Source organism: Pan troglodytes, chromosome 18 (assembly GCF_028858775.2).
Source record: "Pan troglodytes isolate AG18354 chromosome 18, NHGRI_mPanTro3-v2.0_pri, whole genome shotgun sequence".
Taxonomy (NCBI): Eukaryota; Metazoa; Chordata; class Mammalia; order Primates; family Hominidae; genus Pan; species Pan troglodytes.
This window is the reverse complement of record NC_072416.2, coordinates 37,505,502-37,530,936: the sequence shown is the minus strand read 5'-3', so window position 1 is coordinate 37,530,936 and position 25,435 is coordinate 37,505,502. Positions and strand designations below refer to the sequence as shown.

At 41.6% G+C, this 25,435-nt stretch overlaps 2 pseudogenes; both read left to right on the top strand.

Annotated features, from left to right (window-relative positions):
- The first annotated feature begins 2,217 nt into the window (after positions 1-2,217).
- On the top strand, positions 2,218-8,064 carry LOC134808809 (E3 ubiquitin-protein ligase HERC2-like; annotated as a pseudogene).
- Positions 8,013-25,199, top strand: LOC134808810 (putative HERC2-like protein 3; annotated as a pseudogene).
- The last annotated feature ends 236 nt before the right edge of the window (positions 25,200-25,435 follow it).

Genomic DNA, 25,435 nt, shown 5'->3' with positions numbered 1-25,435 from the left:
TTCCGAAGTGGCTGTTTTAGTTTGCATTCCTGCTGGCAATCTGTCACGTTTTTGTTGCTCTGCATCTTTGTTAGCACTTGGTGTTATCAGTGTTTTTTAGTTGAGCCATTCTAACACGTCTAGTGGGATCTCATTGTGGTTTAAATTTGCATTTCCATAATGGCTAACAATGCTGAATATCATGTTCTTCTTTGCCACTCTTGTATCCTTTGTGAAGTTTCTGTTCAGATCTTTTGCACAGAAAAAGCTGTATCATGGAACCAGTAAAATAACCAAGGAGAGGTTGATTAAAGTTCTGTTTATAATCCTAGAAGATTCCTGCCTTAGGGATATGGGATGGCTGAACATAAGACACCAACACTGGACAGATGAAATAGCAGTTTATTAGTCACGCATGCTCACAGCCCTGGGGGTGGGGGACACCGCATGTCACACGGGGGCTGCACTTGGGAACAGAGTGAACCACGAGGGGCTGTGGGAGGCACATTTTGTAGTAAGAAGAGGGTGAAATGACCTTGCTTCCATGGGAAGATGTGATTGGCTTGTTGGAATAACTCTGGACCGGCAGGGATGAGGAGGCTGGGGTCGGGTCTCCGCGATAAGGAGGGTTGTTTGGCTCTGGGATCTTATCCGTGGGAGCAGAGCTTGGAGGAGACCTTGTGGTTAGGCTATTTGAGGCCTTCTTGATTTTACTGACGTCAAGGCAGCACATAATATTTAGTCTTAATTTCAGGCCACACAAGACATTCTTCTGTATCTACTTTCTGTGGCACTTTTCAAAAGGTTTTGTCCTTAGTGTTTAGCAGTTGATTATGATGTGCCTCATCATGGCTTCCTTTGGATTTATCTTGTTTGGGCTTTGCACAGATTCTTCAATCTGCCTAGGTTTATGTCATTTGCTGAACCTAGGAAGTTTTCAGCTATTAGTTCTTTAGATTTTTTTTTCAGCATTGTACCTTTTCTCTCCTGTTATTAACCTGTGGGGTCTGTGCTAATTCTAGGTAGTTAGTTTCAGAATTGAATTGCATTGTGGGACACATAGCTGGGTGTCACAAAGAACTGGAGAACTGCTTGGTGCAAAAGTCCATACATTTGGCGTCGGAAGTGTTGTAAACAGAGGAAGTGTTCCCTTAGGGATTTTTAGATACTCATTATTTATAATCTGGATGGGATATCATGTCTTTCACCGATTGAGATACATTTTTCTAATTATGTTGTTTAGACGTTTAGTCATAGCCTTCTGTGATGGAACGTGTTTACACTTCAAGGTTAAGGTTAGTTCTCTCTTCTCTTCGCTTACTATGTCAGGAGTTTTATGACAGTTGTTTTTGACTGAAACGTTACATTGTCAGTGGCCTAAAGTCATTTTTCCCAGCTTTTCCTTTGTGTCCCAGTGCTCTTGAATTATGCTATCAGTGACAGCGCCCCTGCATAGCAGTGCTTGCTCCAATGAATACAGTGGAGTAGGGCCTTGGAAAGAGTTAGAAGATTTTTGAATCATACTACTTTTCTACACCTTCCCTTTTCCCATGGGTACGCAAGCATTGGGACTCAATGGATGGAAGCAATTCGTGTGAAATTGAAGTAGGTAAATATCAAATACTAAGTTTCTCAGTTGTGAAATCTACTAGGAAGTTAATGAAATATCATTTTGGAAGATATGCTTTAAATAATTTGATATATTGGTTTCTTTTCTTTTCTTTTCTTTTCTTTTTTTTCAGATGGAGTCTTGCTCTGTTGCCCAGGCTAGAGTGCAGTGGTGCCATCTCGGCTTACTGCAAGCTCTGCCTCCCGGGTTCACGCCATTGTCCTGCCTCAGCGTCCCGAGTACCTGGAACTATAGGTGTCCACGATCATACCTGGCCAATTTTTTGTATTTTCAGTAGAGACAGGGTTTCACTGTGTCAGCCAAGATGGTCTCCATCTTCTGACCTCGTGATCCACTGGCCTTGGCCTCTTAGAGTGCTGGGATTACAGGCATAAGCCACCACTCCTGGCCGATATATTGTTTGTTTATGAAAATTATACTGGATCTGTTACAGGTATGATTGATATATTTTATTTTTGAGTTGTCAAACATTCAGTTAATGATGTGTGTTGTAACTTTTCGGGGAGGGACATTTGCAGAGACTGACTAATGATATGGCATTCTGAAAAGCGGTTACAGATTAAAAAAATTTTAATTCTGCAGATGATAGTGTCAAACCAAGTGGAACAAAGAAAGAAGATCTGGATGACAAAGAGAAAAAAGATGAAACTCCTGCACCTGTATATAGGGCCAAGTCAATTCTGGAGAGCTGGGTATGGGAGTAAGCAACCAGGTAATCTTTGATCAGAGATAGAAATTAGTATAGACATTTTGCCTCCAGATCCTCAGGTGGTTTTAGAAATTGGTTCTCTAATTCTGTAGGAGAAGGTTGATACTGGTATAGGCTTTCACGTCATTGAAACTGGAAAAGGTAGCTAGATATTCTTCTACTCATGTTTTGGATAATGAGATATTTTATGCTTCACACACTTGGAGTATGTCATCTACTGTAATACAGTATCTGAATGAATACTTTAAATAAAATACATTTCTGTAAGTTAATTGTATACTTTAAAAATCTCTGAAAAATTTGAGTAGCAAGTCTCAGAAACTTGGTTCTAAATATTAAGAATATATCCTTCCTTGGGAGGGAGCATGTAGTAAACATGTTAGTGTGATTGTAAGCATACTGTCTTTCTGGAGGTCGCTGTGTTCCTGCATCCACTGTTTTCATTTCAGGGATGTTGACAGAACGCCAGGCACCAAAAGGCCAGAAGCATGCCCCTGCAGGACCAGCACTTGGCCCTGGCCATCCTGCTGGAGCTGGCTGTGCAGAGAGGCACACTGAGGTGAGGGCTTGTGCAGACTGGGAACACTTTGGGGAAGCGCCTCTGTATCCAAATACCTGTTGCATTGTGTGCATTTCACTGAATCGTGTTTGACTGCAGCAGATGTGGTGCTCTGGCTACAGAGCACCATGTCCCAGAGCTCGCTCTCTCTTTACCTTTTCTTCACTTCCTTTTTTATGCTCAGTTTTCTAGCCTGGGAACTGTTCTTTTTTTTTTTTTCTTTCAGTTTTCCTCATTTAATTATTTTTATTCCATGAATTTAAGATCCTAGAACTTCCACGTGAATGTGCTCTTTGAGCTTCTTAACTGGTCTTTCCTATCAGCAGAAGGCGATGACTTGTGCTAAAATCTTAGTGTCAATTCAGTGATTTAATTACCATGGCTTTACTTTCATTTCCTTTCATATCCCAAGTATTGCTTCACCTCTATCCAGCTGTTTGCTTTTATTTTTGATCAACCATGAAAAAAAAAGTTAATCTGTTTTTACTAGGAATAAATGTGTTTTCTCCTTTAGCCAAATGTTGTCTGCCATCCTGTTGTTGCTTCAGCTGTGGGACAGCAGGGCACAGGAAACTGACAATGAGCGTTCTGCCCAGGGCACCAGCACCTTGCTTTTGCCCTTGCTGCAAAGGTTTCAGAGCATCATTTGCAGTAAGGATACGCCCCCCTCCGAGGGTGACATGCACATGAGTGTCATGATGAAACTTTATGTTTAGGTGGTACTCAAGTCTAGTTATTTTTTACGCAAGACCAGTGTGTGTGTCCATGGCAGTGTTTTTCTCTGGCGTGTGTGTGTTTGGTGGTAACAGCAGCGAGTCAGATGAGACAGGTGTGGGAGGCCGCTTGTTTGTGGAGAAGACTTGGATCAGTGAGCACCGACTTCCTTGTCAGCACAGAACCAAACTTGAAACACGCACTTTTAAATCAATACTAGAAAAGAACAACGAAAATAGTGGCTTTCTTTGTTGGCCCTTCCTATGTACTGGGCTCTGTGCAGGGCATGTCATGTGAGCTGTCACTCTGTTTAGTACCAGCTCCCCGCTTAACAGGTGTGGACAGGAGCTGGGGGAGGAGCAGGCATGTGGGGCCCTGGGCGTAAACCTGCAGGACTGCTGGTCTTTACAGGTCAAGTACAAGTTGAATTTTGCATCTTTTTGGGAAAGTCTTAGGCATTTCAATATCATGCTTTGCTTTAATTTTTCTATTATTTGTTAGTCTTTAAATTAATGATAATAGGGCTCTTCTGCCTTTAGAAGAATTAGAACTATGATTTAATTTGCAAATGAAAGTAGGTGTTCTCCAGAGTGGGCAATGTTTAGATTAAAATAAAGGTTTTGGTTTTAGATTTCAAGGCCAGCTTGAGATGCTGTTCTGGGTTCCCAGAGAGGTGGTTCTGCCTTTCTCCAGGGGTCCTAGGCCTGTAGGGTGGTTTGGTCATGTTAGTAATCTGTGTGGATTCAACTTACCTGTGGTGTCATAAATGTATACATGCACAGTCAATGTTGTGTACATGTGTACAGCACATTTAGACATTTATACAGTCAGTTTGTATGCTACGTAAATATATAGATATATAGTATAACTGTATCATCGACATTGTCATTTGATGGGTCAAATGAGTCAATACCAAAATATAAAGAGTGGGTAAAGGCTAACTGTATTACTTTAATTTTTCCCACCATTTCTGAATGTTTGTTTACCTTTCCTTTCTAGCTTTCGTCTGGCCCTCTGAGCCCCAGTGAGAGTTTCCTGAGGTACCTCACCCTCCACAAGACAACGAGCTTGCCATTGATCTGCAACAAATGGCGGTTGTTGTCATGGCCCATTTAGACCATCTGGCTACACCCTGTAGATGCCTCCGCCGTGTAGCTGTCCAACGTCTCATAAGGTGTGGTGCAAGAACCGTGTTCTCTGTGGGTTTTGTAGCTAGTACCACTTGTAGGTTCTCATCCTGGGCCCGTATGGAGACTTGCTTTTTCTGGTACTGGTAGGGGGAGCTGGCCTGTGGTTTTTAAACTTGTTTGCAGTTGAAGGTGTTATCCGTGTTGAGAGTGAATGATGAGCAAGCTGAGGCGCACAGGCCTGGGGACCCAACCTGGGGGCCCAGGTTCCAGGTTCAGGTGGCACAGCCCCAGAGAGCTCCCCTTTATCCACAGCCCCAGGCCCTCCCACCTTCTACAGAGGGTTCCATAGCCTTCTTTATACTCTGAACGTGGGCTGTCTTAGTATATAATGCTGGTTATAGTAGTGACAGTATAATTATATATTATATCTGTTATGTAATAGTAATGGTAATAGTAGTGATTTGCATGTGTGGAGCACCTGTAGGGTGCAGGCCCACTGAGGACCTCATGCACGCTGTTGTATCTCATTATGTCGATGAGAAAACTGCCTTTGGGGATGTTAGTGAACTTTGCCAGTGTATAACAGTAATCCTAGTTTTGAATCCAGATTTTTCTAACATTTTATTTCTAGTATGAAGAGTATTTATTTTGTTTTACAGTCGTTAAAAAAAAAAGGAATACAGTCACATGGTTCAAAAATCAAACCTAGGCAGAGACACACTGTCGCTTCCCCTGCCCACCCCTTCCACCCATTTTCCTACCTGCTCTCTCTGGCTTTTCAGTCTTCTCTGTAACCTCCTTGTTCTCTGGAATGAGTATGCTAGTGGTAGCATGTTGCATTACTTGTGTTGCTTGTTTTTTTTTACTAACCATATATACTGGAGTACATATATATATATATATATATATATATATATATATACTCTTTGTTTTTATAAAGCAGCTTAGTCTTCAGTGTGTAGATATGTCTTTTATGTATCTTTCTTCAGTGAGTCTCTTACTGGTGGACACTTAGGCTTATTGCCACAGTGTTGCTATACAAATAGTGCTGAGGGTCGGTTGTGGTGGCTCATGCCTGTAATCCCAGCACTTTGGGAGGCCAGGGTAGGTGGATCACCTGAGGTTTGGAGTTTGAGATCAGCCTGGCCAACTTGGAGAAACCCCGTCTCTATTAAAAAATACAAAAGTTAGTGGGGCATGGTGGCACATGCCTGTAATCCCAGCTACTCGGGAGGCTGAGGCAGGAGAATCGCTTGAACCTGGAAGGCAGAGGTTGCAGTGAGCCGAGATTGCGCCACTGCACCTTAGCCTGGGCAACAAGAGTGAAACTGTCTCAAAAAACAACAACAACAATAACAAAAAACACAAATAGTGCTGCAAGGCCTGACCTGGAACATGTGTCCTCCATGTGTGCACGCGTGTGTGCCTGTGCACATGCACAGGTGGGGATGCACCTAGTGTGGGCTGGTTGTCACCAGATCGCTCCTGTACATCTTGATTTCTCTCACCACCAATAGGGATGCTGGTCTCCCAGCCTCGTGTGTGGGCTTTTGGGATTTTGCCTGCTAAAGCACAAAATGGTGACCCTGATATAGTTTGAGCATTTTAAAATATATTAGTATTTAAGGGCCATTTATACTGCTTTTTAATGGGCTCTGTTGAAATACAATGGAAATGGAAAAATAGCCTGTTTAGTTGCTTCATCATACCTGTTAAATTCGGTAATACGGCGTGGTAGGAGATGGGGTTTCACCATGTTAGCCAGGATGGTCTCGATCTCCTGACTTCGTGATCTGCCTGCCTCAGCCTTCAAAAGTGCTGGGATTACAGGCATGAGCCACTGCGCCCGGCCAATTGGATTATTTTAAAGCATAACTCTGTCTTTAAAACATTTTAAGGCATTTTATCTCTTAATGATAAGGATTTAAGAAAAACCCTACAATATCATTATCCTGTCTATAAGATTTACAGTGATTCCTTAATCTAACATGTAGTCCATGTTACATTTTCCAGGACTATCTCAAAAATGCCTTTTTTAGGTGGTAATTTTGAATTAGGACCTGAATATGTTCTGTGTATTGGCATTGGTTGACATATGCTTCTATTCTCTTTCCCCAAACAACATGGCTCCAGGCCCTCCTCTCCCTGTCTCTGATCATACCATTTTCTTTTTCAAAGAAGCAAGTTGGTTATTTTGGAGAACTTCACATTTTCTGAACTTGGTTGATTGCATTCTCTTATTCTAGACCAACATGTTCTTCTGTTAGTTACATTAATCTGCTGGTTAGATCTAGAGGTTTGGTTGGATTTGAATTCAGTCTCGTTGGGGTGGTGTTATGTCTGGAGTCATGCTGCATGCTTTCTGTTGGCTCAGGAGGCCTGTAATGCTCAGTGGCTCCCCGCTTTAGTTCTGTGAAGCTAGACCAGGGAATTCATGTGTTGCGTGTCCTCTATAAAATCCCCTACCAACCTTGCCCTCTGCTGTCTGGTTAGCAGGAGGTACAATTTGTACAGGAAGGACATAATCTAAGCTTGACTTCTTGAGCTGCCACCTCCCTTTAACTATTTTTCATAATATTGAGTTGGTATCCTAGCACTTGCATAGGTGATCACCACTCAGGTTTTCTTTTTTTGAGTATTTTTATGAACTAATAGACATCTATTGATTTGGTGTTTCCTTTCTTTTTTAGCTTTTTCCCCCTAATATACACATTTAAAGGCGTAAATGCCCTCAAGCATGCATTTAGTTGTATGTCACCAATTTTGATCTGCAGTATTTTGATTATTAATTGAACTCATTTTCTAATTTTCATAGTCATTTTTTCTTAGAATTTTGGGTTACTTATAAGTGTATTTTGTAATTTTCAAATATGTGGATGAATATTTTCATTTTCTGTATATACAGAGTCATTTTTATTTTATTTTGAATGAACTTTTGAAAACCTATTTCCAATTTAACTGCATTGTAGTCAGCACACATGCTGTGTAACTTTATTTCTTTGAAATCTGTTGAGATTTGCTCTATGGCCTGGCATGGCCTGATTTGATATTCATGCTGCCTAGATTTTTTTTTAAAGCATTCTATATTTAATAGAATTTGTATGTGTGGTATTAGTTTCAGAGCTAGGTATGTATTTCTCCCATTGTGATTGTGGATTTGTTTATTTCTGCTTGTAGTTCTTTCACACAGTTTGTTCTTTTCATTTTACCTGTTGATTGATCGATGGACTGATTCTGGTTTCTGTATACACAGAGTCATTTTTTACAGGTCAGAACTGTAGAAATAATGAGGAAGTGACACTTATACGCAAAGCTGATTTGGAGAACCATAATAAAGATGGAGGCTTCTGGACTGTGATTGATGAGAAAGTGTATGATATAAAGGACTTCCAGACACAGTCGTTAACAGGAAATAGTATTCTTGGTAAGATTACCCTTCTTATTTCCTGGTTAAAAGTTACAGCCTGTATCATTTTAAGCAGAGTATTTGGCTTATAAATGATTTCTTTAGTTTTGTGCCAGCCCCCGCATATTTTAATGTATCTGTGGCTTTGGTGTCTGTCTTATCAACAAATTCAGCACATTTGAAGAATTTCGTTTCATTATGCATTTTTTGTTTTAATACTTGGAACTCATTTCAAGTTCTGAGTCGGCCCAGGCAACCCTGGGAGACAGTGGGAGGTCATTATACTCTGGTAACCCTCACTTTTGAGTTAAGCGCCTAACTTATTTCCTACTCACTGTTTCTCCTATAGCTCTTCAGGCAAGCTGAATTGAACTCCTGTTGCTTTTTCCCTTTTTCTTTCAGCTCAGTTTGCAGGGGAAAACCCAGTGGTAGCTTTGGAAGCTGCTTTCGAGTTTGAAGTCACCCGGGAATCCATGCACGCATTTTGTGTTGGCCAATATTTGGAGGTGAGGCTGTATGCCTTGAGTGATGCAGAGGATGGCAGGGGACACCCTCTGTGTGTTTGTGATAGGAATATTTGGATCTAGAAGTACTGATATCTGGGTCTTTTCGGGGGCATTAGGGATAATATAAAGATCCTTTAGAAGTTTTGTCATAAATGAATTTACATTTATTCGTGTTAGGATCTGTGATGTACTGGTCTTGAAAGATTGTTTTTTAAATGATCAATTTGTGAGAAATATAGACAGTGTTCCACAAGAAAAGAGGTTAAACTTTGGTCTTATGTAGAAATTTGGAATGGCTTATTATCTTGAGGTATGTATTTTTTGGGAAGAACTATGTAGAAGTATAATTCTTTACAATAGAAATATGTCCTTCCTATGTATTCACGAACACATAGAATTTATATACTGGGATTAGCTTTCCAGCTATCCACAAGTAATAAAATGTATTAAAGGCCATTAGGGCAGGGCTTAAAGCATTTTATGAAGGGGAGAATTAACTTTGCTGTAAATATCTTCTGTGACTGGAAAAGTTGAACTCTTGCTTTTTTCAGAGTTTGATTTTTGTTAGAATAAATTTCATTTCCTCTACCTGTGTGGTCACAGTCCACTAATACTTGTCATCGAATACTTGTCATAGTTTTGTTGCCCAGTGGGTTCTTTATGCATGTAACAATTCATTATACTTTCTGAAGCATGGTGTACAGTCACTTTGGAAACTGATTCCTAAGGAATATTCTAGCCAAATCATGTATCTGTGCTTTAGTTTTTCTACGTGTACGGTTGCTGCCAGCTTTATAGGGCATGTGGGTTTATGTGGTATCTGCTGTTACTTGGGCACAGCAGTATCAACTCATTACAGGATGGAGGGGCAGAACACCCAGGGCACCCCTGGGCTTACATGGCGGTACAGCTGCAGGACAGAGCTGTCCTTTTGGTTTTATGTTTTTAATTAATTCTGTTTCCTCAGATTGATGATGAAGTTTATTTTTCCAGACTGACCAAGAAGTTGTCACCATACCAGATCTGGGAAGTCTCTCTTCACCTCTGATAGACACAGAGAGGAATCTGGGCCTGCTTCTCGGATTACACATTTCCTATTTAGCAATGAGCACACTGCTGTCTCCTGTCGAGATTGAATGTGCCAGTAAGAAAATCTTTGCTTTTTGCTGATTAGCAGATTATTTTTTTTGAACTGTAAGTGCCATTAAGAGTGGGAGAGGGCCAGGCACAGTGGTTCATGCCTGTAATCCCAGCACTTTGGGAGGTTGAGGCATGTGGATTGCTTGAGGTCAAGAGTTTGAGACCAGCCTGGGCAACATGGCAAAACCCCATCTCTACAGAAAACACAAAAATTAGCCAGGCATGGTGGCATGTACTTGTAGTCCCAGATACTCAGGAGCCTGAGGTAGGAGGATCGCTTGAGCCTGGGAGGTTGAGGTTGCAGTGAGTCATGATCATACCACTGCACTCCAGCCTGGGTGACAGAGCAAGACTCTCTCTTTAAAAAAGTAGGAGATGGCCAGGCGGTGGCTCATGCCTGTAATCCCAGCACTTTGGGAGGCTGAGGCGGGTGGATCACCTGAGGTCAGGAGTTCGAGACCAGCCTGGCCAATGTGGTGAAACCCCATGTCTACTAAAAATGCAAAAATTAGCTGGGCGTGGTGACGGGTGCTTGTAATCCCAGTTACTTGGGAGGCTGAGGTAGGAGAATTGCTTGAACCCAGGAGACAGAGGTTGCAGTGAGCCAAGATCGCACCACTGCGCTCCAGTCTGGGTGACAAGAGCGAGACTCCATCTCAAAAAAAAAGAGGAGGATTCAACACAGTTGATGATGATACAAAAAATAATAATAAGGATAGTGAGACTCAATCAGGTAGAAACAGCTGTGAGTGGCTGTCATTTGCCCTCATGGTCTGTTGCTGCAGAGGAAGCTAAAAAGTGTGCAGGAGTGTCTACCCGTCTACCCTGTGGTGGTCTCACGTATTGCAGCCTCTGCCTGATGGGCCCAGCATGGCTTTTGTCTCCCTGCATGCCCAGAAATTGCACAGAATGTGGATCAGCTGTTCTCTCAGGGAACAGCGTTCTATTTGAGGACTGCGTTTTTACCAGACCAGGCTCAAGTCAGTTATATTTCAGGATGGCAGCCTTTGTAACCACCTAAAATAATAAGCTTTTTCCTGTCTCCTAAGATGGGTTTACATTTTCCTTCATGTAGTCGTGCATTTCCCATCTGTCTATCTGTCCGTCCGTGTGAGCAGCTTCTGTTGAGCAGTTGCCTGGTGCCGTTACCATGCGAGGTGTTCAGGATGCAGTGATGGATAGGACACGCCTCTGCTTTCTGGTGCCGTTACCATGCGAGGTGTTCAGGATGCAGTGATGGATAGGACACGCCTCTGCTTTCTGGTGCCGTTACCATGCGAGGTGTTCAGGATGCAGTGATGGATAGGACACGCCTCTGCTTTCAACTGCTGCTTCTTGATGAGCCAGCATTCTAAGCAGGTCACGTTACAAGGTGGTGAATGGTGAAATGGAGACGTTCATAAGTGGTTCTGGGAGAAGAAAGGCTTCACACTGGCAGCAGTCCTGAAATTGCGTGAGGGAGCATTCCGGGCAGAAAACACAGGAGTGTCAAGGGCAATGCTGAGAGGAGCAGGGCTTTCCTGCTGCTTGCGAGAGTGGGTGTGGGAGAGGCTTGCGGGAAAGGAGGATCTTGGTGTCCACACAGCCCCCCGTTGGGTGGACCTTTGTGCAGTGCTGGGTGCTGGACTGCCTGTGGTGTCCTCTGAGGTGTCTGCTTCCCTCCCTCCTCCTCAAGGCCCATTGCTTGCCAGAAGATGGGCTTTGTTTAAATTGACAAGGAGGGCAGGGCTGGCGAGCTCCAGAGCAGAGGGTGCCATGAGCCCTGGTGGGTGGGTCCGAGCCACAGGAGGATCAGAAGCTTATCTTGGAGCAGTAAGGAGGGGCTGTCCTGTGCTTAAAGAAAGGGGGCCAGAGAGAGTTGGCATTGGATTAGTGTTTCAGAAGAACGAATGTGGTGGGTTGGGGAATGCTCCTGAGTGCTCTAAAATCTAAATGTCCAGGAAAAGAACAGTAAGTGCATCCCCGCTTTGATTGCTTGGATTTGGAGCAGTATTTGATAACACAGATCATTAATAGAGATCTGTAGTGGTACACATCCTAATTTCGTGTGTATGTGCCGCTCCCTCAAGTGACCATAAGCAGTTGTAATTAACATTTGCACTGGCTGATCCCATGCCTTGCACCATGCACAGGTCTCCTTTCCAGTCCACCGGCCCTCCCGTCTCCAAGGATCTATCCTTCATTAAAGATTGTGTGTTTGTTAAATATTTTCTCCTTTTCATTCCTTTATAAGTGCTCTAGTAATACATAGCCTACCCTGAGGATGTAATTCTTTGTAGAAACCCTTCAGATATGCTGTTCCCTGCCTGGATACTCAGCGTCTGGGTCTTATTCCTCATCTTAGCTCAGTTGTTGCTTCCACAAGTCCCTTACTGACCCTCAGAATAGTGGTGGTCTGTCTTCCAGTCTCCCTGGTACCCCCATAGTCATCCGTTGCACAGTTTTGGACTTGAAATCCTGTGATTAGTTGTGTCAGTGGTGCCCTTTGCTGCCTTCCTTGTTAGAATGTGCAACTCAGTCTTCACACGGTATCTGTGGAACCAGGCAGCTGCAGGCAGAGCACAGGTATCCAGAGAATGTTGGACTGGAACTACAATCCTGAGTTCTGATGCCGTGCCTGAGGTGTGTGGAATCACCAGAAAGTGTATTCACGTAGATAGAGGAATTACAAGTCAACCTGTGTAAACATGTTAGGTGGAGCTCTTTCATATGAATGATGCTGAATTTTACCTTCTAAATTGAGTGTTCAGTTGAGCATCTTTTTTTTTTTAGTATTTATTTTGAGTTGTGCACTTGAGTTTCTCTTTCATGTTTGCGTGTGCATTTTCTAGAATGGCTTCAGTCATCCATCTTCTCTGGAGGCTGCAGACCAGCCAGATCCACTGCAGCTACAACGAGGAGAAAGATGAGGACCACTGCGGCTCCCAGTGGGCACACCTGCCAGCAAATCGCGACTGCTCCCACAGACGGGCCCTGGGGGACCATTCTCAGGCATTTCTGCAAGCCATTGCAGACAGTAACATTCAGGATCACAACATGAAGGTGAGCGAGGCCTGCCCCCACTGCCACCTCAGTGCTCTGTTTATCTGAGGACTTTGACATAGGAATACTTATGTGCTCTTTGGTTAACATAGCACAGACTTTGTTTCATGTATTATTTGGAGGGTTTTGAGGTGAGAACCTGATTGTGTTAACATGCTAGCAAGGCTTCAGAAGCATTACTGATTGCAAGTGCATTAGAAGCTGTGGCATGTTTAAGATTTGTGAAGACTCACTGGGCGGCCCTGAAGTTACCTCCAGCTGTTTCTGTTGCAGGACTTTTTGTGTCAAATAGAAAGGTACTGTAGGCAGTGCCATTTGACCACACCGATCATGTTTCCCCCCGAGCACCCCGTGGAAGAGGTCGGTCGCTTGCTGTTACATTGCTTCTTAAAACATGAAGATTTAGGTAAGGAGCTCAATATCTGTGTACTTTAGCTAGACTGCAGATTCCTCGACTAACCTGTGGTACATATTCATTCCTTCCCTGTCCTTCTTTTAAATGTCTTTTTGCAGGTCATGTGGCATTATCTTTAGTTCATGCAGGTGCACTTGATACTGAGCAAATAAAGCACAGAACGTTGCCTAAGTCAGTGGTGGATGTTTGTAGAGTTGTCTAACAAGCAAAATGTTCGCTCATTAAGGTGATATATTTTAATTCTTTTTATTCTGTGCTTTGCAGACAGTTGCAGAAATATTTGTTGTTAAAGTTGTCTTTTCCTGGTTAACTTTGCAGACTCATCAAGAACAGGGCCGTTCTTACAAGGAGGTCTGCACTCCTGTCATCCAACGTTTGAGATTCCTCTTTAATGAATTGAGACCTGCTGTTTGTAATGACTTCTCCATAATCTCTAAGTTTAAATTGTTAAGTTCTTTGCCCTGTTGGAGGAGGATAGCTCAGAAGATAATTCGGGAACGGAGGAAAAAGAGAAGTAAGAATGTAAAAGGACAGAAGATACTATTAAAGCATGTGCTTCACCCTGCCTCGCTGGACCTGTGATTTCAGAGTGAAGTTTCTCTACTGTTGATTCCATGTGACATTTCTACCTGCTGCCATCATTTTTATGTATAGTTATGATTAAATACGGAAATCTCACTTATTTTTTCAACCGATCAGACAATGAGGCAGTTTAGGAATTGAGTGTGGTATGATTTGATTACTAGTAAATTGATGTTGAAAACGTAAATAATCTTTGCTAAATTGATGGGAACAAGGATGTATTTTTATTTTATTAGTTATACTGGTAATGAGATATAATGGGAACATTTAAACTTATTGCCATTCTTCTAAAGAAATGTTTTTTGTTTGGAAATATTGAGTATTCTGATACATGGAGAATTATAAAGGGAAGCTGAAAGAGTTACTGACATTTTCCTGGAAGTAGCTGTGTAAGAGTACAGAAAAGTCTTTTTGCATTAAATCCAAATTTGAATAAAAATGCTTAGAAATTATAAAATAGTTTAGAATTTAGTCACTTGTGATTATACATAAACTACAGAAATTTCTGATTATATCCTTTTTTTTTTCTTTGAGACGGGGTCTTGCTCTGTCGCCAGGCTGGAGTGCAGTGGTACAATCTCAGCTCACTGCAACCTCCGCCTCCCAGGTTCAAATGATTCCCCTGCCTCAGCCTTCCAAGTAGCTGGGATTACAGGCATGCGCCACCACGCCTGATTAATTTTTGTAATTTAGTAGAGACGGAGTTTCACCATGTTGGCCAGGATGATCTTGATCTCCTGACCTTGTTATCTGCCTGCCTCGGCCTCCCAAAGTGCTGGGATTACAGGCATGAGCCACCCCGCCTGGCCTCTGATCATGTTCTTATGACTTATACTGATTTACTCACAAACCTGCTTATTGAACAGTATTAATTACTCAGTTTCTGATGGGCATTTTGAACAATAAGCTTATGAGAGACTAAAGCGTTTTAGAAGCCATCCTAATTTGATTGTTCCTGAACAAACCCTACACCATAACAGCCTGTCGGAATCCGATGGGTGCTCTGGATCAGGAAGTCACAGCAGTCACACTGCTGCAATTCCTTTAACCCAGGCATGCAGGAACTCAGCCCGGGCCCAGGAGACAGGCCTGCCTCAGCACGAGGGAGAGAGACTCCACCATTTGCCATTTCATATCCATGGGTTCTGAGCCCACACTGTCACTTTTAGAGTTTCTTGTGGGTTTATAGATTTATTGTGTGTTGTTTCAAGCTGGTTTTCTTTTTTTTTTTGAAATTAAGTAACTTAAAAAGATTAAGTGATTAATATTCCTGTTGCTGTGTCAGGGATCGCCAAGCCTTCTCTCAGGCTTGATGATTCACCAAAAGGACTCAGAAGAGCTGTTATACTCACAGCTGTGGTTTTTTTTTTTTTTTTTTTTACCGCAAAAAGGATACAGATTAAAATTAGCAAAGGGAAGGGTGCATGGAGGGAAGTCCAGAGGAAACTAGGCACAAGCTTTGGTGTCTCTCCCTAGTGGCGTCACGTGGATGTGCTTAGCTCTCCCAGCAACAGTGGGTCACATCATGTGTGAAGAATTGTTAACCAGGCCAGCGCACCTGAACCTCGAGTCTAGAGATTTTGTTGGGGGCCAGTCACATACGCAGGCAGTGCCCATGTGACTGACCTCAATTACTTACACTCCAGTGCCCCAGTGCAAAAACAAGTGGTCCCTCGCAAGTCACATCATTAGCATAAACTGCCTGGCCAGACCACTGCCACAAGGTCCTGGGTGTCAGGTATACCAAAAAACTTATCAGGCAGGATGTTCCAAGGCCTCAGAGCTCAGCTCCTAGAAGAAGGACCAATCCTGAAGAGACCGACCTTCCTTGGGAATTTGCAGTGTTTGAGCAACCCCGGCCTGCTATGTTAGCTCTTTACTGCCCAGGTATATTATCATGTTGCTTATTTTTTATATTATATGCTGAGGAGATTTAGACCAAAAATTTTAAAAGAGATAAAATATAGGGAGGAAAGTCCACATATCACAATGAATTCAATTATTTCAGTTACACACTAACAGAACCACTGAACTGGACCATGGTGGACAAGCCAGGAACTGTGGGCCAAATTCCACCTCTTGCTTGCTTTGTGTTGCCCGTGGACTAAGACCTTTTTTTTTTTTTTTGCAGTTTGAAATTGTTTTTTAAAAATTAAAAGAAGTATATTATTTTTGACACATGAAAATTACATGAAGCTAAAATTGTAGCACCATAAAGTTTTACGGGAGCACAGCCACACCTGTTGCTTTATCTGTGGTTACTTTTTGTGCTACAGCAGCAGAGTTGAGTATTTCCAACAGACTGCGTGGCCTGAAAGACTCAAATGTTCACTCTCTGGCACTTGAGGAAGAGCTTGCTGGCTGCTGGGCTTCCCCTACTTCAGGGCTTCTCCCCTTGTCGCACTCTCACTTTGTCTTTTTGTTCTGCCATGGTGATCATTTCACTCTTGTTGTTTGAGCATTGCAATTTGTAATGTTGTTCAGATGTTTATTTGAATGAAATATTTGTCTTTCATGTAAATCTAAGTATTTCTTAATTTAAAATTAATATTTAAGTGTATGATTTTTTATAGTGAATGATGTTTTAAAACACAGTTCCTAAGAAGCCAGAATCTACGGCTGATGAAGAAAAAATTGGAAATGAAGAGAGTGATTTAGAAGAAGCCTGCATTTTGCCTCATAGTCCAATAAATGTGGACAAGAGACCCATTGCAATTAAATCACCCAAGTTGCAGTGTTTTCTGTGATTCTGAGGTTAGCTGAATAGAATCATAGCATGTAGCAAAGGAATCCACAGTCTTGTACCTCTGTACCTGAGCATCCGGAGGGAGGGACGGGCGGTTGTTAGAAATACGGCCCCAGTGATGCCTCATGAACTTGACTTATGATGTCCTGGTCAGAGCTGTAGCTGGAGAAGGGTTTCCTTTTATTTTTGGTACTAGATTGTATCATTAATTATTCACCATTCATTCCTTAAATATATTCTTTGTTCCAGAAACAGTGCTGGGCCCTGTGGCTATTAATGTGAACCACAACTTAACTTCATATGCCAAGCTAGCCTGTTCCAACATATATTAGTATAGAGATAAGTTCACTTATATTTATAGCATAGTTTTAAAACCATGTATTAATTACTAAATTTAACATATTTTAACCAATTTAAACCTATGAGCATTATTTATATTTTACTTGAATAACTTTTAGAGCACAGTTTAATATTAAATAGGGTAGACTAATGATGAAAATTGTTTTCCTTTGTTAGGACAAATGGCAGCCGCTGTTGAGTACTGTTACAGGGGTTCACAAATACAAGTGGTTGAAGCAGAATGTTCAGGATCTTTATCCGCAGTCTCCACTCCTCAGTACAATTGCTGAATTTGCCCTTAAAGAAGAGCCAGTGGATGTGGAAAAAATGAGATAGTGCCTACTAAAACAGATAACATTTGATGAGAAATGCTTCTCTGAAGTGGGTAATATACATAACACTTAACTGTATATGCATTGATATTTTGCAGTTGGAGAGAGCAGAGGTTCACCTGGAAGGGATAGATACAATTTTAAAATTGTATCTGGCGAGCAAGAATTTCTTACTTCCATCTGTGCAGTAAGCGATGTTTTGTGGATGGCAAAGACTTATTCCTGAAGGAATCGATATAGGGTAAAACGTTAGCATATTTTTTTCTTAACTAAGGAAGCTATGGCAACAGAATGTTGTTCTGTAACAGTTAGAAGTCTGGCAGTGTCCCGAGTCAAATTCTTTATCTTTATTTGAAAGGGAACCTCTTACTGATTGTTTAAAGGATGTTGATTTGATCCCACCTTTTAATCGGATGCTGCTGGAAGTCACCTTTGGCAAGCTGTATGCTTGGACTGTTCAGAACATTCAAAATGTTCTGATGGATGCCAGTGCCAAATTTAAAGAGCTTGGTGAGTCAACAATTGCATCAATGTTATTTTATAGTTTGCCTTTAATTATGTGTTGTGGAAACTTGCAAATGCCAATTTTTGCTTTTGAGAAGACTTTAATAAGTTTGTACTTTGTACTTGTATAATCTATGCTGCTGTCAGCTTTCTCAGATTTTAAACAAAACTTTAAAATTTAGCAGGAGATACAATGTTGAAGTACTCTAGTATAACATTTTTACATTTTGACATTTATATGTGTATCACCACATATCCTAAGTGTCTGTGTCCTATATTAATATTTATTTCCTGGATAGTTTGAGCATCTACAGAGAGTTGATTGGATTGGTTTTGTGGAGGAAAAGTGAGACATAACTTTTATATTTGAAATGGAAGGAATGGAATAGGGCACCAGTGTATTCAGAGAGCAACATGCTAAGTCCTGTAGACAGATGGAACGACCTGTGCATAGAATACAGGGGGTAGGCCCATCGTGCAGCATGACAGAGCTGCCCATTCTATGGAAACCACTGAAAAATAGTCAGATGTTTACAGTAATTGCCCGTGCTTTCTGTGTTACTTTTATTCTTGTATCCACGCACAAGAAATGTCAGTGGGTGTCAATGCTTATTAGTCAGATGTTTAAAGTAATAGCCCGTGCTTTCTGCATTATGTTTATTCTTGTATCCATCACAAGAAATGTAAGTGGGTATCAATGCTTATTAGGTATCCAGCCGGTTCCCCTGCAGACCATCACCAGTGAGAACCCACTGGGACCGAGCCTGGGGAGCATCCCGCAAGCCCGCTTCCTCCTGATGATGCTCAGCATGCTCACCCTGCAGCACAGCGCAAACAACCTCGACCTCCTGCTCAATTCCGGCACGCTGGCCCTCACTCAGACGGCACTGCGCCTGATTGGTAGGTCTGCACCGGCTTGAGAGCCTTTGGGAAAACATCAAGATTTTGCTTTGATTTCTTTTTTTTTTTTTAAAGCTTTTTGTAAATTATGGTAAGACACAAATAGCAGAAAGTGTAGCATTTTAATGTCACAATTCAGCGGTATTAAATACATTCACAGTTTTCTAGAGTCATCACCACTGTCTAGTTGTAGAACTTTTTCATCACTATAAATGCACCCCATTTAGCCATCAGTCCTGACTCCCCTGCTCTCCAGCCCCTGGTAGTCACAAATCTGCTTTCTCTGTCTATGGATTTGCATATCCTGGATATTTCATATAAATGGAATCATACCATTTGTGGCCTTTGTGTCTGGGTTATTTTATTTGGTATATATCAGTACTTTATTTTTATGGCTGAAAAAGATTTCCATTGTATGAATATATAACATTTTGTTTATTCATTTATCTGTTGATGGACATTTGGGTTGGTTTTGCCTTTTGACTTTTGTGAATAGTGCTGCTAGCAACATTTATATACAAATACTTGTTTGAACACTTGTTTCTAGTTCTTTTGATTATACACCTAGGACTGGAATTACAGGGTCATATGGTACAACTATGTGTAACTTACTAAGAAACTACCAAACTTTTCCACAGTGCCATATCATTTTTACATTCCCACCACCAGGGGGCAGGATTCCAGGGTTCCAGTTTCTCTACTTCCCTGCCAACACTATTTTTTGTGGTTTTCTTTTTTTTTTTTTTTTTGGATTAAGGCCATCCTGGTGGGTGTGAAGTGCTATCTCATTGTGATTTTGATTTGCATTTCACTAATGATGAATGACATTGAGCTTCTTTACATGTTTGTGCTTGTTGGCCATTTGTATATCTTCTTTGGAGAAATGCCTATTCAAGTCCCTTTCTCTTTATTTTTTATTTTATTTTTTTGAGACGGAATCTCACTCTGTCACTCAGGCTGGAGCGCAGTGGCACAATCTCGGCTCACTGCAACCTCCGCCTCCCGGGTTCAAGTGCTTCTCGTGCCTCAGCCTCCCGAGTAGCTGGGATTACAGTCACACACCACCACACCTGGCTAATTTTTGTATTTTTAGTAGAGATGGGGCTTCGCCATGTTGGCCAGGCTGGTCTGGAACTTGTGACCTCAGGTGATCTGCCTGCCTTGGCCTCCCAAAGTGCTGGGATAACAGGCGTGAGCCACTGCGCCCAGCCCCTTTCTCCTTTTTAAATAGGGTTATTTGTCGTCATCTTGTTGTTGTACCGGTAAATGCACTATGTAAGTGTACCAAACATTTAAAGAAGAATTAACACCAGTCCTCAGACTCTTTAAAAATTTCGTGTATACTAGACCTTCACAGATCTGTAGACCTTTATCAGATATATCATTTGTGGGTATTTTCTCCTGTTCTCTGGATTGTATTTCCTTTCATAGAGAAGTTTTTTATTTTGATGAAGTTCAGTTTATCTGTTTCTCTTTTGTCGTCTATGCTTTTGATATCATATCCAAAAAGCCATTTCCAAATACAAGACTGATGAAGATTATCCTCATCTCATGTTTTCTTCTGTAAGTTTTATAGTTTTAGCTCTTATATTTAGATCTTTGGTCCATTTTTAGGTAATTTCTTTTACACAGTGTGTGGTAAGAGTCCAGCCTTTTTCTTTTGATTATCTGATTGTTTCAATACCACTTGTTGAGGACTATTCTTTCCCTGAAGTTCTCGGTACCCTTGGCAAAGATCAGTTGGCTGTAGATATTTAGGTTTATTTCTGGACTCTCAATTACATTATTACATTCTATATGTTGATAATTATGCAGGTACCACACTGTTTTGAACATTGTAGTTTTGTACTGTTTTAAAATTGAGAAGTGTGTCTTCTTTCTCAAGATTATTTTGGCTGCTTTGGTTCCGTTGAATTTTCATATGAACTTCAAGGCTAGCTTTTCCATATCTGCAAAAAAGACCATTGGGATTTTTGCTAGGGATTGAATCTGTAGATTGTTCTGGGGAATAGTGCCATCTTAACAATGTTAACATCCATTCTCTGAATGTGGAATGTCTTTCCATTTATTTCCATCCTCTTTAATTTCTTTCAGCAATATTTTATTGTTTTACAGTTATCAGGGTAATAATGGCCTCATAGAATGAACTAGGTAGTGTTCCCATATATTCTATTTTTAGAAGAGTTTGAGGATTGGTGTCAATTCTGCTTTAAGTGTTTGGAAGAGTTAACCAGCTAAGCTTTTCTTTGTTGAAAGATTTTTTTTTTTTTTGAGACGAAGTATCCCTCTGTTGCCCAGGCTGGACTGCAGTGGCACGATCTCGGCTCACTACAAGCTCCACCTCCCAGGTTCACGCCATTCTCCTGCCTCAGCCTCCCGAGTAGCTGGGACTATAGGCGCCTGCCACCATGCCTGGCTAATTTTTTGTATTTTTAGTAGAGACAGGGTTTCACCATGTTGGCCAGGATGGTCTCAATCTCCTGACCTCGTGATCCACCCGCCTTGGCCTCCCAAAGTGCTGGGATTACAGGCATGAGCCACCGCGCCCGGCCTGAAAGATTTTTAATTACCGATTCAATCTCTTTACTTGTTATGGGTCTATTCAGATTTTCTATTTCTTCTTTGAGTCAGGTTGGGTAATTTATGTTTCTAGGAATGTGTCCATTTTATCTAGGCTATTTTATTGGTTGGCATACAGTTGTTCACAGTGTTCTTTTATAATCTTTTTTATTTTTATGTTGCTAGTACTGTCTCCACTTACATTTCTGATGTTAGTTATTTGCATCTTTTCTCTTTTTTTCTTTTTTCTTTTTTTTTTTTTGAGACAGAGTCTCACTCTGTTGCCAGGCTGGAGTGCAGTGGCACAGTCTCGGCTTACTGCAACCTCCGCCTCCCGGGTTCAAGTGATTCTCCTGCCTCAGCCTCCGGAGTAGCTGGAACTACAGGCACCCGCCACCATGCCCGGCTAATCTTTTTGTATTTTTAGTGGAGATAGGGTTTCACCATGTTGACCAGGATGGTCTCGATCTCTTGACCTCGTGATCTGCCCACCTCAGCTTCCCAAAGTGCTGGGATTACAGGCGTGAGCCACCTTGCCTGGCCTCTTTTCTTCTTAATTTGCCAAAAGTTTATCAGATTTTTTGTTCTTGCCAGAAACCGAACTTTTGGTTTTGTAGATTATTTTTCTATTCCCTATTTAATTTATGGCTGCTCTAATCTCTATCGTTTCCTTCTTTCTGCTTTGTATTTTTTTGTTTTTGTTTTTGTCTTTGTTTTGAGACAGGGTCTTACTTTGTCCCTCAGGCCGAAGTACAGTGGCGCAGTCATGGCTTACTGCAGCCTCAACCTCCTTGGCTCAAGTTATCCACCTGCCTCAACCTCCCAAAGTGCTGGGATTACAGGTGTGAGGCACCACACCTGGCCTAACTTTGGTTTTTATTGTGTTCTTATTTTTTTAGTTCTTCCAGATGTAGAGTTATTGATTTGAGATCATCTTCTGTGAATGCAGACTTTTATAGTATAATTGCCCGTCTTAGCCCTGCTTTTGGCACAGCACAGAAGTTTTGGTATGTTGTGTTTTCATTCATCTCATAGTATTTTCTAATTTCCCTTGTGATTTCTTCTTTGACCCACTGATTGTTTACCGTGTGTTGTTTAATTTTCATATACTTGTGAATTTTCCACTTTTCCTTTTGTTATTAATTTCTCATCATTTCATTTTGGTTAGAGAAGGTAATTTGTATGATTTTAGTCTGTTTAAATTTGAGACTTTGTGGCCTAACATATGGTCTGGTCAGTCTAAGAGAGTGTTCTGTGGTATACTTGAGAATAATGTTTATTCTGCTCTTTCTGGTGAAAAGTTCTGTATATGTCTATTAGATCTGATTGGTTTATGGTGGTGTTCTTTGGCTAAAACTGAGATGCTGCAGGGCCAGTTGTCAAAGTCACAGTGAAAAAGCAAGGTTTTCCCAAGCTCTTTTAATCACTTCAGTCTTAGAGTTCACATTAATCCATTCAAAAATACGTATCAGGCCAGGCTGTAATCCTAGCACTTTGGGAGGCTGAGGCGGGTGGATTGCTTGAGCTCAGGAGTTTGAGACCAACTTGGGCAACATAGCGAAACCCTGTCTCTATAAAAAATATGAAAATTAGCTGGGCATAGTGGTGTGTGTCTGTGGTCCCAGCTACCTGGGAGGCTGACGTGGGAGGATTGCTTGAGCCAGGGAGGCAGAAGTTGCAGTGAGTGGAGATCAAGCCACTGCACTCCAGCCTGGGCTCCAGCCTGGGCGACAGAGTGAAATCCTGTCTTGGGGGTGGGGGGAATCTTTCTATCTGTCTGTCTGTCAGTCTGCCTCTCTCTCTCTCTCTCTCTATATATATATATATGTATGTATATAATTATTTTTTATTTTATATATTATATGTTGTATTATGTTAAATATATATTTTAATATGTGCATTACAGCTGAAAAGAATCATCTAGTAAGAGTTATATCTGATTTCTTGAGGCCTCATTAGCAACCAAAAGTTGCATTTAAAAATTACAGAAGCATATCTCCATCAAGAAATGGCCTTTTTATGTTGTCTGCTTTTTCCCCAGAGGTTCCAATAAGTAAAAATCACAGCACAAATCATTAAGTATGGGGACTTGTTCTGCTGATAGTATTCATGTGTTTAAATTTCATCTCGCCCACTGGCTGCAAAAAGCAAGGTAGTTGCGTCTCATGAATATCCGTCTATATTTGCAGCTTTCCCTGATCAGGGTATCCTTCTTATCATTTAAGAAATTATAAGCATATAATATTTTATACCAGCTTAATGTATACATCCACATGTAACAGCCACAAAACATAAAGCTATGTAAAATAAAAAATTTCCCCCAGTTTTGGTTGCAAATTTATTCAAGCCCTTAGCAATAAATTCAGTCTTTACAGAGTTAACAGTATAGCTGCCCAGGGGATCCTGGGAGATCCACCTGGAATGCAACTCCTGTCCCTTCTTTGGGGCCCCTTCTTGGGAGCCCTAAAGTAGTGGCTAGGCTAAAGGAAAGGCTGTTTCCCTGCTAGTTTATCTAAAGTTTTGCTCCAGCCCTGGGAATTGAATATCCTTTTTTGCTCTCTTGGAAGAGAGAGAAACACAAACTTTTTACATTTTTTGGTTCACCCAAGCCCACCTTTGGGACCGTTTGGATCTTTTTCCCTCCCACCTGGAGGAGAAAACTAAAATCAAGGGAGTTACCAGAACCGCACTCCTACCTGCTCTCAGTTTAGCAAGTGAGAAAAGGGGGGTTAAAAATCTAGCCTACTCTCCTAGGGTTAGCTCTCCTATTTTCAAATCCATTGGTAAGTTTTACCAGGTGTCTCTCAGGTGACAGCAGCTCAGCTTCTGTTTCATGCTATGGATGACTCTGTAGCCACCCAGGGCACCAATTGTCAGGGGTCTCCAGGTTTGATGGTTGGCCAGGAGGACTCACAAGACTCAGCATGTAGTTGTACTCAGGGCTATAGTTTATTACAGTGAAGGGACACAGAGCAAAATCATGAAAAAGGATGTGTGTAAAGTCCAGAGGAAAGCAGGTACAAGCTTCCACAGGATCCACACAGGACGAGCGTAACTGCCCCGGAACCGAGCCATGTCAAGTGCTGTCTGCCGGGAAGCTGGGTAGAGACTCCAGGCCAGGGTTTCCATCAGGGCTGACCACATGGGCACCCCCTGCCTGGTGCATACCAAGTTCCAGAACAAGGAAAGCAGGTTTCAGCACAGACCACGTTGTTTGTACAGTCAATTCAGGCACAGCGAACCACAACTACCACCTAGGGAATTGGGGAGCCCTCCTGAAATCCAGACTCTAGCCGAGGGCTAGCCTGCAGCAATCCTGTCTGAGGTTGTATCTCGGGCCAGCTGTTAGCTGTCTTCTGCACAGAACCATGATTAAAGTTTGTCAGTTTCCCACTGTTAGATATTTAGGTAGTTATCTTTGTTTTTCTATTAATAAAAAATGTGATGAGTATCTTTCTAACTCAGTTATTTTGCTTTTTACGGGGGAGTAATTCCTAGAAGTAGAGAAAGTAGCTTTACTGAGCATTTTAATATCTTTTATATCTTCCTAGGATATTTATGTATTTTGTCCTTCCGTTTATCTTCTTTTTATCGTATATCAGTAAAATATTCATAGTATTATATTGATAAACATATAGTATGGATTCTTCAAAATTATGATCTTCATTAGTATTTTTTAAATGTTTTGTGTGTATTAAAGGGACATTGTAGCTACTTGTTGGCTTAGCTATTGTTTTTGATGCTCTGTCAGGCCCCAGTTGTGACAATGTTGAGGAAGATATGAATGCTTCTGCTCAAGGTGCTTCTGCCACAGTTTTGGAAGCAACAAGGAAGGAAACGGCTTCTGTGCATCTCCCTGTTTCAGGGCCAGAACTGGCTGCCACGATGAAGATTGGAACGAGGGTCATGAGAGGTGTGGACTGGAAATGGGGCGATCAGGTACTCAGAGATTTGATGTGAACACATTAGCCACACATTAGTTATCTTCTGCACAGGTCTGTACGATATTGGTGGGTGGAAATTGGAATAATCCAGGATGTGTCGGTTGATAGATGACACAGGTGTTGGTTCCCGAGCTGCTGAAGGGAGTGAACACAAATAGGGAATCATAAGTAGGGCATCTGAGCAGAATCAAGTCTGGAAAGAGAGGCAGCTCTTTTCAGGAAACTCACTGGCATGAGGCTCAGTTTGATGGGTCACTGGAACAAGAGTGAAAGTGAGAAAGAGAGTAAATCCCATTCTG